The 12,856-nt window shown below is 41.3% G+C and overlaps 1 protein-coding gene and 1 long non-coding RNA gene across 4 annotated transcripts in view; both read left to right on the top strand.

Annotated features, from left to right (window-relative positions):
* The window catches only part of LOC134479389 (uncharacterized), a 30,130-nt gene extending 24,014 nt beyond the window's left edge, over positions 1-6,116 (top strand). For both annotated transcript variants that reach the window (XR_010052690.1, XR_010052689.1), the window contains exon 2: positions 5,370-6,116. This is a non-coding gene — a long non-coding RNA (uncharacterized LOC134479389). The remainder of the gene's footprint in view (positions 1-5,369) is intronic.
* Positions 1-12,856, top strand: part of Slc25a21 (solute carrier family 25 member 21) — a 499,458-nt gene that overhangs the window by 248,217 nt on the left and 238,385 nt on the right. The window lies entirely within an intron of this gene.

Here is a 12,856-nt window from a genome sequence, read left to right as displayed (position 1 = left end):
GTCACTGACTTAGTTAGGGGTTTTATTGCTGTGAAGAGACACCATGACCATGGAAACTCTTATAAAAAAAAAACATTTAATTGTGGCTGGCTTACAGTTTCAGAGGTTTAGTCCATCATCATCATGGTGGCATATAGGCAGACATGGTGCTGGAGAAGGAGCTGAGAATTCTACATCAGATTAGGCAGACCACAGGAGAAAATGAACCATACTCTTCCAAAAAGGCCACACCCACTCTGACAAGGCCATACTTCCTTTTTTAAAATTTATTTTCTTTTTTGGATCTTTTTTAAAATTTACATTTCAAATGTATTCCCTTTTCTGGTTTCCAGTACATAAGCCCCTTATCTCCTCCCCCCCACCCCCCCACCCCGCTTTCTATGAGGGTGTTTGCCCTCCCCAACCACTCACCCCTTTCCACCTCCCTGCCCTGACATTCCCCTACACTGGAGGACCCAGCCTTGGCAGGACCAAGGGTTTCTCCTCCCACAGTTGCCCAACAATGCAGCTGGTGGACACCATGGGTCTGTTCATGTGTACTCTTTGGGTAGTGGTTTAGTTCCTGGGAGCTCTGGTCAGTTGGTATTGTTGTTCTTATAGCAAGCCCCTTCAGCTACTTCAGTCCTTTCTCTAACTCCTCCAATGGGGACCCTGTTCTCAGTTTAATGGTTTACTGCTAGCATTCACCTCTGTATTTGTCATGCTCTGACAGAGCCTCTCAGGAGACAGCTATTATCAGGCTCCTGTCAGCATGCACTTCTTGGCTTCATCAATATTGTCTAGTTTTGATGTATGTATATATATGGGCTGGATCCACAGGTTGGTTAGGCTCTGAATGGCCATTTCTTTAGTTTCTGCTCCAAACTTTGTCTCCATATCCTATGAATATTTTTGTTCCCCCTTTTAAGAAGGACTGAAGCATCCACACTTTGGTCATCCTTCTTGAGCTTCATGTGGTCTTTGGATTGTATCTTGGGTAATTCAAGCTTTTTGGCTAATATCTACTTATTAGTGAGTGCATACCATGTGTGGGTTGCTCGTGTGTGTGTGTGTGTGTGTGTGTGTGTGTGTGTGTGTGTGTCTGTGTGATTGGGTTACCTCACTCACAATGATATTTTCTAGTACCATCCATCTGCCTAGGCCACGCTTCCTAATAGTGTCACTTCATATGGATTTATAGGACCATTTCTATTCTTTTTTTTCTTCTTTTTTAGACATTCACCTTTTCTTTCTTTCTTTTTTTTCTTCTTTTTTAGACATTCACCTTTTCTTTCTTTCTTTTTTTTTTTCTTCTTTTTTTTGGAGCTGGGGACCGAACCCAGGGCCTTGTGCTTGCTAGGCAAGTGCTCTACCACTGAGCTAAATCCCCAACCCGACCATTTCTATTCAAACTACTCACCTTTACCTTGTTTCAGTGGAAAACGTCTATTTTTCCTTTAACTCATTTCTAAATCTTACATATCAACGTTCTAGTCTTATCATTTTCCTTTCTTCTTTCTTCCTGCCCAGTACTCCTGTATCCTAAATTCTCCTTTGGATTTTCATCTTATGACCTCATTTTTTTTTCCATGAGGCAATGTTTGCACACAGATGTTCTGTAATATATAGCATATCTTGGCTGGAGAGTGGAAATTTAACTTCTATAAAGTGGTTTGGGATACACTTTTATGCAGGATGCTATGCCAAATTGCACAGCGGATTGTAACAGGCAGCAGTTACCTGTGTTTTCCCTCCAGGAAGCAGTTTACAGTTTAGTAATTATAATGCCGGTTGCAATGGCTCCCAGAATTATTCTGGTAACCCTTTGGCAGGGTTCATGTGATTCCTGTTTCTGTACACCTCTCCTGATAGAATACTATTAGAATTATGAGTTTATGTCAGCTGGTCTTATCCATAAGTTAGCGTATATCATCTTATGAAGTGCATGTGCATTTAAAACTTGAGTCACTTCCTTTCCAGCCTGCTATCCTCACAGGAATATAGAATAGCCAATCTATAGACTAGAGTCCCTAGCAGGAAAGTGATTTTTAAGACATACTTCAACAATTCTGCCTAATACTTTTGAATCATTAGAATTGTGAAGATCCAGTTAATCAGGGTCAAAGCTTACATGAAATCTGAAGATTGTTACTTAAAACCACAAACACAATCTCATCATTTTTCAGATTTTTAAAAGTAAGTTTGACAAGGAGATATAAAATCCCAACTTCTCTATTACTATCCATCTAGAGTCACAAAAGATCTTCCTGTCAGATGTTTCCTTCCAACGGGCTGGCCATTGTGATTGTCTATCGAGTCATGTGACTAAAGTGAGCCAGTTAGAGCTTTTCCAGAATATTTTCTGTTGGAGCCGGGACAGAATTGGTCCCCTTGTGTCTTAAAGAAGGCAAGATGGAAACTGGAGGCTCCTGAGGTGCATGTACTCCTCTGTGTTAGGAAGCTCTGCACCAAAGTGCAAAACAAGCCAAGCCAAAGTGGGAGAGGGAGGTGTTAAGGACTTCTTAGTGCTAAACATCCTTGCCATTTTCTTAACTTCAATTATGAACTGTATTAATATTTACTTTTTTAGAATTTTGTCTCAAACACCAAGAGTCTTGAAAGATGATTTTTTCTGGAATGGACTATCTGAATGTCACACAAGCTCTTTCCACTTCTCACTAGTAAAACAACAATGTGTTCACTCTGGAAAATGTCATTGTAAAATGGGTAGCACCTTTTAGCATCTCAAGTTGCATGTAACAAATATTGAAAAGATTAAGTTACAGCACAAGAAACAAGATTTTTTTTTGTAGTCTGACAATGACCTTTATTATGTCATTGCACAACCTGAATCATAGATTGTCACAAGGAGTTTCAATCTCCCTCCTGCCTTGGACTCCATTCTGGAGCTCTCAAACTCATTCCAAGGCAAGAGTGGGTATAATTATGACTTACATGACCCTTGGATCCTTCTGACCCTGAGCTGGTAGTTATACAATGATTTTCTTTTCCTTGGAGGTGGGAAAGGTAGCCCCTTGTGATGGTTTGTATATGCTTGGTCCATGGAACGGCACTATTTGGAGGTGTGGCCTCATTGGAGTAGGTGTGTGTGGCCTTAGTGGAGTAGGTGTGGCCTTAGTGGAGTAGGTGTGGCCTTGTTGGATGACATGTGTCACTGTGGATGTGGACTTTAAGACCCTCATTTTAGCTACTTGGAAGCCAGTCTTTTCCTAGCATCCTTCAGATGAAGATGTAGAACTCTCAGTTCCTCCTGCACCATGCCTGCCCGGATGCTGCCATGTTCCCACCTTGATGATAACGGACTGAACCTCTGAACCTGTAAGCCAGCCCCAATTAAATGTTGTCCTTTATAAGAGTTGCCTTGGTCCTGGTGTCTTCGTAGATACCCTAACTAAAATAAAACCCTCAATAAGACAGGAGTTGGTACCAGGGACTGTGATAGGACTGACCATGTTTTTGTTTGGAAGAATGTGGATTTGGGGATTTTGAATTTGGAAAGCAGTGAGATACTTTAATTGGGGGCTTATTGGACTATCCTAGTAGGAATTGGAAGAAATTGTTGCTGAGGGTGATTTGAACTGTGGAAGCCTGGCTCCAGAAGTTTCAGAATAGAAGAATTTTAATATGTGGCCAAGAGACTATTTTTGTGGTATGTTGGTGAAGAATGTGGCTGCTTTTTTGCCCTTGTCTGAAGAATCTACCCGAGTCAAAGGTAAAGAGATTTATATCAATTGCATTGACAAAGGAAGTCTCAAAAAAGCCCAGCAGAGACTTCATTCTCTGGTTAAGTCTCATGAAGAGCGTTTTCAACAAGCATAGCAAGCCTAGGAAGAAAAAATATAAAATATATGGTTCAAGTATTAAAGGGGTACCAGGAGGTAGACTGAAGCTGAACCCTATGTTCTAGATATAGCCAAGGTTGTACCTCATGCTTTAGCCAGACTTGGTAATGTGTAAATATTACCAGGTGGTACTGATTTGAAGGCATGAAGGGGTCATGGATAGCAGCTGAGGCTTGGCACTGTGTGAGGCCAGGGAAGGCCATTGGTGAAGGTGTGGCCTCAGGTGCAATTGATGGCCCAGGCCTGAAGGGATCATGTAAAGGAGTTGAGGCTTGGCAGCACAAAGAGAGCCTATGGAGGGCTATTGGTGAAACCCAATTGCAGTTGAATACCCCAGCATATTGGAGATGCCAGTACTATGGGATGATCACCAGGGACAGCAGCATCAGTAGAATGGAGCGAACTAAAACCTAGAGAACTACAGAGGGCAAAGTTGAAGATGTGACCCAAGCCCTTTAGAGGAGCCCAGAAGGTCATGTGTGGATCCCAGACATTGAAACAAGAAGCTGTAATGCTCAAGCTGTCTTGGAGACCCCAAGATAGTTCAGATGCCAGAGCTTTGGGATATCTGCTGAGGAAGGTTGCTAACAGGGAGCAGAACCAGGCCAGTTCCAGTTAACAAAGGTGAAAAAGGAGGTGGAGAACTCAAGACTGCTTTGACGTCAGAGTTTGGAGTTTGTCTGTCTGGTTTCCTGTCTTGCTTTGAGGATTACAGTTGAGTGATTGAATGAATCTCAGAAGACAGTTTGAACTTTGGACTTTTAGTATTGTTGATATATTGACTACAGGGACTTTTGGAGTTGTACTAAATATATTTTGCATTATTCTATGTTTAAGTATGGCCCCCCTAGACTCATATCCCCAAGTAAGTGTTGTTCCTTTAGAGATGCCTTGGTCATGGTGTCTGTTCACAGCAGTAAAACCCTAATTAAGACGCCCCCTCTGTACTCAAATGATAAATTGAAATTAGAATAGTGCTGTTATGTTCATATTCAAGAGAATGGTAAAGGTCCATTTTACATGCAGATTTTTTATAACTTGCCTTATACGATGGGATGCATTTTGAGATATTATTTCCAGAGCAGCATGCCACGAGAGCGGTCACAGCCATGGCTCCTTCTTTCTGCCACAGCTTGTGTGTGCTGTAAGGTACCACCAAAGTAGCTGTCAAAACAGGGACAATTCCTCAGCCTGATGCCATCATGAGGCCCCTCAACAGGAGCTGTCCATGGTGGCAGCACCTCCTCTCCAGGCTGCCCAAGTAAGGCACTTCAGCTAAAGCCACCTGCTGCCAGGAAGGTCTTCTCATCCCAATCTATGAGCTGGTTTCAGGAAAGGGGGTGAAAAGATCCATGAACAGGAAAACCCACCAATCCCTCATCTTCCCAGAAAATCCCACCAACCCACTAGCTCCCAAGCTTATGACTTGCAACCCCAGCCATCCTCACTCTGGAGTTCTCTGCTCTGAAAAGCTCAACCCCCTAAGAAATGCTATATAAGCTCTGTCTTTTGTTCATTTCACTGCAGTCCACTCCCAGGAGCAGAAGCAGCCACCACTGGATGCATCCTTCCACATGCTGGACCCTCCAATAAATCCTTTTTATGAAAGTCACTGACTTGTGCGACTCTCATCAAAAGAAGTCAAGTAGTAATGAAGAGAAGAAGAGAAGAAACGAAAAGGTGGAGTGGGGCTGAGGCCCCTGAGCTCCTGAGCTTAGCTTGGGGCCTCCCCCCTGGGACCCGAGATTCCTCTGCTGAGGAGACGTCTTCTCAGAACTGCTTGGTTCCAGGGTTCCTCTGTCTCAGAACATGATTTCCTTGGGACACTGTCCCACCTCAGAGCTGTGTAGTTCCTGAACCCTGATGTCTCAGGCCCTTCTACACAGATACCTCCTCCCCTCAGAGGTGTGTGGTTCCTGGACCTCCGACTCCCAGGATACCCGTCCATCTGCGCAGGAACACTTATGTTTATCATGTATAGATAGCATGGCATTTTTACATGGTAGAATCACTAAGTCTAGCTCTTTGATATTTGTATTATCTTACACTTGCTCTGTGTGTACTGGATAGATCTCTGTTAGTTCATATAAATTTTCTTTGTGTCCTCCATCCCCTTTGACCTTTTACTCTTCATGCTAACTCTATGAGTTTCTCAGATGCCCAAGGGGAAGCATTTTTGCATTAAATCTTTAAATCCACTCTTTCAGTACTTTTCAAGAACCCAACATATTGTTTACTATATTCATCAAACCATTAAACTAATTTCACACAGCACTTGTCTGAGACTGCCTTGTTTCACTTAAAAATCATGCCTTCCAGTTTTGTTCATATCATCAAATGTGGAAAGATCCTTAATATCTGAAAACTATTCTCTTATGTGATGTCTAGTACTGTTCAACGACGTCTTGGTCGACAAAGCAAATTGGTCATGATGTAATGGTGCAAAGTAAAGAGCACACTGTTGTGGTTGTGTTTAGGATAGGAAACAACAATTGCAACAAACACTGACAATTGTATAAAAGTACACGTACATAAATATGTATTGCATGTGAATATTAACAGATGGCTTATGTTATTGGTCTACATATTTATTATGTTTTTATAAGTGTTTTAGATACATATTGAAAGACAAGTTTGGGTTTTGTTGTTGTTTATTTTTGTTTTTTTGTCTGTGTCAGGTTATGCTGCCTTCTTTTCACAAGCCAGGGCCATCTGTTTAACAGTGAACCTCAACTGAGACAATCCCTTTGTTTGTTCTGCAGGCAAATCTAACTTGCATTTTTTAAATTAGTGTTTGATATGGGAACATGACATGTGTGGCCAAGTGGTCCCGGGTTGTATAAAAAAAGCAAACTGGCCTGTAATCAGCACCCACCACCCTGCAATCACTACTTCAGTTCCTGCCTCTAGGTTCCTGCCTTGAGTTCCCGCTTCACTTCCCTGTGCGATGCTGACTATGAGCTAAGATAAAACCATGTCCTTCCCACGTTGCCTTTTGTCACGGTTCTTATCATGGCAACAGAAGTAAAACTAGGTCAAGTTTCATTTATCCTTCCATCCCCCGACGGACACTTAGGTTGATTTGACACCTTGGCTATTTAAGTAATGCTACGACAGACATGAAAGCTCTAACCCCCTTCAGATATATTTTCATTTCCTTTGGATAGGTACTAAGTTGTAGAATTGTTGGATGATTTGAAGCTCTGTTTTAGTTTCTTGAGATATATTCAGTTTTTTTCATAATGTCTGCAACAATTCACATTTGCCAAATTTCACCTTGTACCAAATTTGTACAAGGGTTCCCCTTTCTTCGCATCCTCACGTACACTGCTGTCTTTTTGTCTGGTGAACTCTGGATCCCTGTAGCTAGCACCTGTGCAAGGACACTAGGTGATCTATGTAAATCTGTTATATCAAAGGGGAGCAACATCACAGCAGCAGATTAAAAACAAATATTGTTCTTTCATGTGGTAGTCCCCATGGCAATGGCACAGTCGGTCACATAAGCTCTGGTTTTCATGATATGCTGGGACACAGTCTCCTCCCTCCCAGGGTTTCAGCAGCCCCTGCAGCACTATTTTGTTGCCAGTAAGGTATTACTGACACGAGGTTCCAGTCATTGAGAAGGGAAACTGAGTGTGGAAGACACTTAGAGCCGTGGGTTCTAGCTCCCGCATTTTGTGGCTAAGACTTTAGCTATGTGACAACATACAAAAGATGCCAGGAAATGCAGCATACTGAGATGCCATGGTGGACTTGTTTCCAGGTAAGTACTCCTCTAGTTCCCTCATCATCCCACATGCTGCTTTAGTATGTGGAAGAAATTTGTCGTTACAGTGTAAGGAAGCACATAAGGAGTCATGGCAGAAGTACTTGTCCTTGCATTTCACGCTGGTGGTTAGATACAGGCACTGGGTGTACACAGAAATCACAGTCTCCTATGGTGAAATCTGAATTCAATATAAATGTACTTTTAATAAACTTAACAACACCCTTGGGAACAGTTTATCTGTGACTTCCCACTCCTTGGCTACCCTGCAGAATTCCAGAGCAGATTATCAAGAATTTTCATCTCCATCCATCAGGAGGTACTTTTAGTGCAGACACGTTGTAAAATGCTTGAGAGAACTTTGAAATGCCCTCCTTAGGTGAATAATTAAATTCATTAAAATATACTTTATTAATATACCACCAAGCTTCAAAATAGATTATAATTCTTCCAAAGTGGCTGTATTTGGACTTCTGTATTTGTTTATTCAATTGCTTCATTCTATACTTCGAATTTCTTCCACCTCTCTATGTCTACATTAACAGTTTTTTAGGCACACATGTTTTCAGGTTATTATAGGACTTCAGTTAAATAAATTCAAAGGACTCTTGAAGGGCAACCTCAATCCAAGAAGAACATCTCCTGAACCCAGCCCTGGGAGTGCTGGTTTATTTTCCACCCTTGTTGCTGTTTTCACACACCTGTTCCTATCACTCAAAGTTTAGTCTACCAGCAGTTTTATTAAAAGTGTGGATGAGTCCAACACGGGAGTTATAAATTTTAAAAACCAAGACTGTAATACTGTCTATTAATAAAAGTGTTAGCTCAAACTAATAGAAGAAAAACTTGGGAAGCATCTGGAACACATGGGCACTGGAAAAAATTTCCTGAACAAAACACCAATGGCTTATGCTCTAAGATCAAGAATCGACAAATGGGATCTCATAAAACTGCAAAGCTTCTGTAAGGCAAAGGACACTGTGGTTAGGACAAAACGGCAACCAACAGATTGGGAAAAGATCTTTACCAATCCTACAACAGATAGAGGCCTTATATCCAAAATACACAAAGAACTCAAGAAGTTAGACCGCAGGGAGACAAATAACCCTATTAAAAAATGGGGTTCAGAGCTAAACAAAGAATTCACAGCTGAGGAATGCTGAATGGCTGAGAAACACCTAAAGAAATGTTCAACATCTTTAGTCATAAGGGAAATGCAAATCAAAACAACCCTGAGATTTCACCTCACACCAGTGCGATTGGCTAAGATCAAAAACTCAGGTGACAGCAGATGCTGGCGAGGATGTGGAGAAAGAGGAACACTCCTCCATTGTTGGTGGGATTGCAGACTGGTAAAACCATTCTGGAAATCAGTCTGGAGGTTCCTCAGAAAATTGGACATTGAACTGCCTGAGGATCCAGCTATACTTCTCTTGGGCATATACCCAAAAGATGCCTCAACATATAAAAGAGACACGTGCTCCACTATGTTCATCGCAGCCTTATGTATAATAGCCAGAAGCTGGAAAGAACCCAGATGCCCTTCAACAGAGGAATGGATACAGAAAATGTGGTACATCTACACAATGGAATATTACTCAGCTATCAAAAACAACGAGTTTATGAAATTCGTAGGCAAATGGTTGGAACTGGAAAATATCATCCTGAGTGAGCTAACCCACTCACAGAAAGACATACATGGTATGCACTCATTGATAAGTGGCTATTAGCCCAAATGCTTGAATTACCCTAGATCCCTAGAACAAACGAAACTCAAAACAGATGATCAAAATGTGAATGCTTCACTCCTTCTTTAAATGAGGAAAAAGAATACCCTTGGCAGGGAAGGGAGAGGCAAAGATTAAAACAGAGACTGAAGGAACACCCATTCAGAGCCTGCCCCACATGTGGCCCATACATATACAGCCACCCAATTAGACAAGATGGATGAAGCAAAGAAGTGCAGACCGACAGGAGCCGGATGTAGATCGCTCCTGAGAGACACAGCCAGAATACAGCAAATACAGAGGCGAATGCCAGCAGCAAACCACTGAACTGAGAATAGGTCCCCTATTGAAGGAATCAGAGAAAGAACTGGAAGAGCTTGAAGGGGCTCGAGACCCCAAAAGTACAACAATGCCAAGCAACCAGAGCTTCCAGGGACTAAGCCACTACCTAAAGACTATACATGGACTGACCCTGGACTCTGACCTCATAGGTAGCAATGAATATCCTAGTAAGAGCACCAGTGGAAGGGGAAGCCCTGGGTCCTGCTAAGACTGAACCCCCAGTGAACTAGTCTATGGGGGGAGGGCGGCAATGGGGGGAGGGTTGGGAGGGGAACACCCATAAGGAAGGGGAGGGGGGAGGGGGATGTTTGCCCGGTAACCGGGAAAGGGAATAACACTTGAAATGTATATAAGAAATACTCAAGTTAATAAAAAAAAATAAAAGTGTTAGATGCAAGCACTATTAACAATAACTCCATCTCTTTCTGCCCTCCCCTTCTTAGTACCCAGACGCTGATTAAATAATTCTCTAGTGTCACCTCCTCGTGTCCAGCTTCAGCTCAGTGATCTAGCATTAAAGCATCCCCCAATATGCATTTATTCTTTTGCCCTTTCTCTTCCTCATATTCATTTGGCAAAAGCTCTTCTTGATTTACTCCTACTCTTTCTGAGTCTTTACCAACATGACTAAATGTTTCTGTTAAAATAGCAATAATTGCACAGATATCCGGGCCCTGGTGTTGCCCAGTGATGATCCTACGTTTTTCTAGCTCAGCCCTCTCATCACTACTGAGGGCTATTTCATACACTCTCTGATTTCTTCCTATCTGCACTCTTGATTGATGACTTTTCTTCCTTGTCCTTCAATAAAATAGAAAAAAGTAGGATCAATGTCTAAAACTGTACCATGTTGAGAGTAGGAACTCAGAGTATATTGAAAGAAAACTCTCCTAGGCCAGACTTCCCCCATAACCTACAAACTGATATTAATCATGTTACCTGTACAGCAGCAAGGAAGCATCCCACTGTGCTGGTTAGAGGGATAGCACAAAGGCAAACATTGCCTAATGAGCTTGGAATTGAAACATTAAACTGAAATCAAGCATTGATTTCTATTTAGTCAATGCTTTTATCAATACATATCTATATGTATATATATAGTGACTGTTATTGTAGATAAATAATGGTGTTATAAAATGTCTTCCTCTTGTATAGAGTTTACTCTTAAATCATGCTGTTCAGTTGGTAGCTGCAAAAGGATTCTTTAATTTTTTAAATATAATATATTAAGATTTATTTATTAATTTCACATATGTGAGTACACTGTTGTTGTCTTCAGACACACCAGAAGAGGGAATCAGATCCTATTATAGATAGTTGTGAGTCACCATGTGGTTGCTGGGAATTGAACTCAGGACCTCTGGAAGAGCAGTCAGTGCTCTTAACCACTGAGCCATCCTTCCAGCCCCAGATTCTTTAATTTTTGTGAGTTGATCATATGGAATAAAAGTTAAATTAATTGACATAGAAATCCTGTACAGCAGAACCCAATGTATTGGTGATTGTGGAAATGGAAGAAGTCCCTAAAACTAAATCAGCCTTTTCTCTTCCTCCACAAGTCAGACCTTGACAGGAATGTGGTTTGTGGAATAACCTGGAATAACTTAGTAAGCTGGACCTCATGGGAGCCTGGCATGGAGTCTGGTTTGAAATAACAGCTCAAAAGTAAGTTGTGTAGCATTGGTTCCAGGTCATTCAACAAGTATAAAATTAAGAGTTAACACATAAAGGTAAGTGTGATTAATGAAATGGAGGAAATCTTGGCTCAGCATTAGGGAAAGGGTATGGCAGTAAGTGTTTCAAAACCAGAAACCATTCACTGCATCGTATAGTATATGACTAGGAAGTAATGCTACTTGGGATGAAGGGGAGCTGTTGCCACTGCAGCCTGCCTTTTGTTTGATGGCAGTCGGTGTCAGTGACTTATAGAAAGAAATAATTAACTGCCTGGGACCTAAAAGTCTAAATTCTCTTAGCAAGATTCTGCCAACACAAGTTAGCTGGCGTTCCCTTCCTGTACAGTTTTTACACTTTAGAAATGAAAGGAAATTATTTGTTTGAGAAATGGGAAAGTTACTATCATTTGTGTCTCTATGTGGTCAAAATACTAGAAATGTGCATAATGAAGTAGCAAAAAAAATTGCAGGTATGGTACATGGATTGCAGGGTTGGAAATTCCTAAGAAACTAAAACTTTGGTATAAGGTTATAATATTTTTAGTAAATTATGCTAAACAAATAGTATAAATTTCAGATTGACTTCTTGGTACCTGTGAGAACTTATGCAAGTAACGATAAAGAATTATTGGAGATTTATAAAAAGCACTGTTTCTCTCTGTATAATTATTTGAAGACTATATGCACAGAGGCTGGGTAACAGCCCAGATTTTGGTAGGAATGTGCTAGAATTTGTTTGATAATCAGCTCTCTGGGTTACATGCAAACAAAAACCTTGCTTTGTAGCACAAATTGCCTATCTCTTTAATACAAATATTTTTCTGGCGCTAATGTCAAGCTTCCTCTGTGAGGGAAGGGGATGCATGTTAGCTTGAAGGGTTCAACACAAGGCCTGGTTGTACCTCTTCTCAAACTAGATGTTCCTAGTGATATATTTATCATTCTGGTTCACAGAAGGGCAGAAAAGTCCCTAGAACTGGGCGAGAGTTAACAGACCTGACTGTAGACGCAATGCTCATGATGTTCATTTTGGGAGTGGCCCTTTCTTCCATGCCTCAGAAAACCAAAGCTTTTGTGACTGTGTATCTGGGTTTTGACAGCTCGAGCCTTAAAAAATACCATATGAGCTTTCTCTGAATTAACACACATTTATTACATATGCCACATACAGCGATTGCAGATTTTACATGTGTCCATTTTATAATCTGCAAAGCAAGCAGCAACCCCTATTTTCTAGTATCCATTTCTCTTTAAAGCCATTTTTTTATCCACCTCTGGAAAGATTTTACTGTCTGCCAGATAATCCATGGCTCTGTGTTTTCCTTGTGTTGCTGACTGTATTGTGTGAAGCTCTTAGCTTTCACCTAGGGAATAACAGTCCTGGAAGTGGAGCCTGTATCTAACTGTGCTAGGGCTTTCTTGGAACATTACACAGAGTTACATTTGCAGGAGAGTGAAGGAGGGAGCAAGGGGGAAGGAAGTGCAAATGTCTTCTGTTAA

The sequence above is a fragment of the Rattus norvegicus genome, chromosome 6, assembly GCF_036323735.1.
Source record: "Rattus norvegicus strain BN/NHsdMcwi chromosome 6, GRCr8, whole genome shotgun sequence".
Taxonomy (NCBI): domain Eukaryota; kingdom Metazoa; phylum Chordata; class Mammalia; order Rodentia; family Muridae; genus Rattus; species Rattus norvegicus.
The sequence above is the reverse complement of the archived record's forward strand: the minus strand, read 5'-3'. Positions and strand labels throughout refer to the sequence as shown.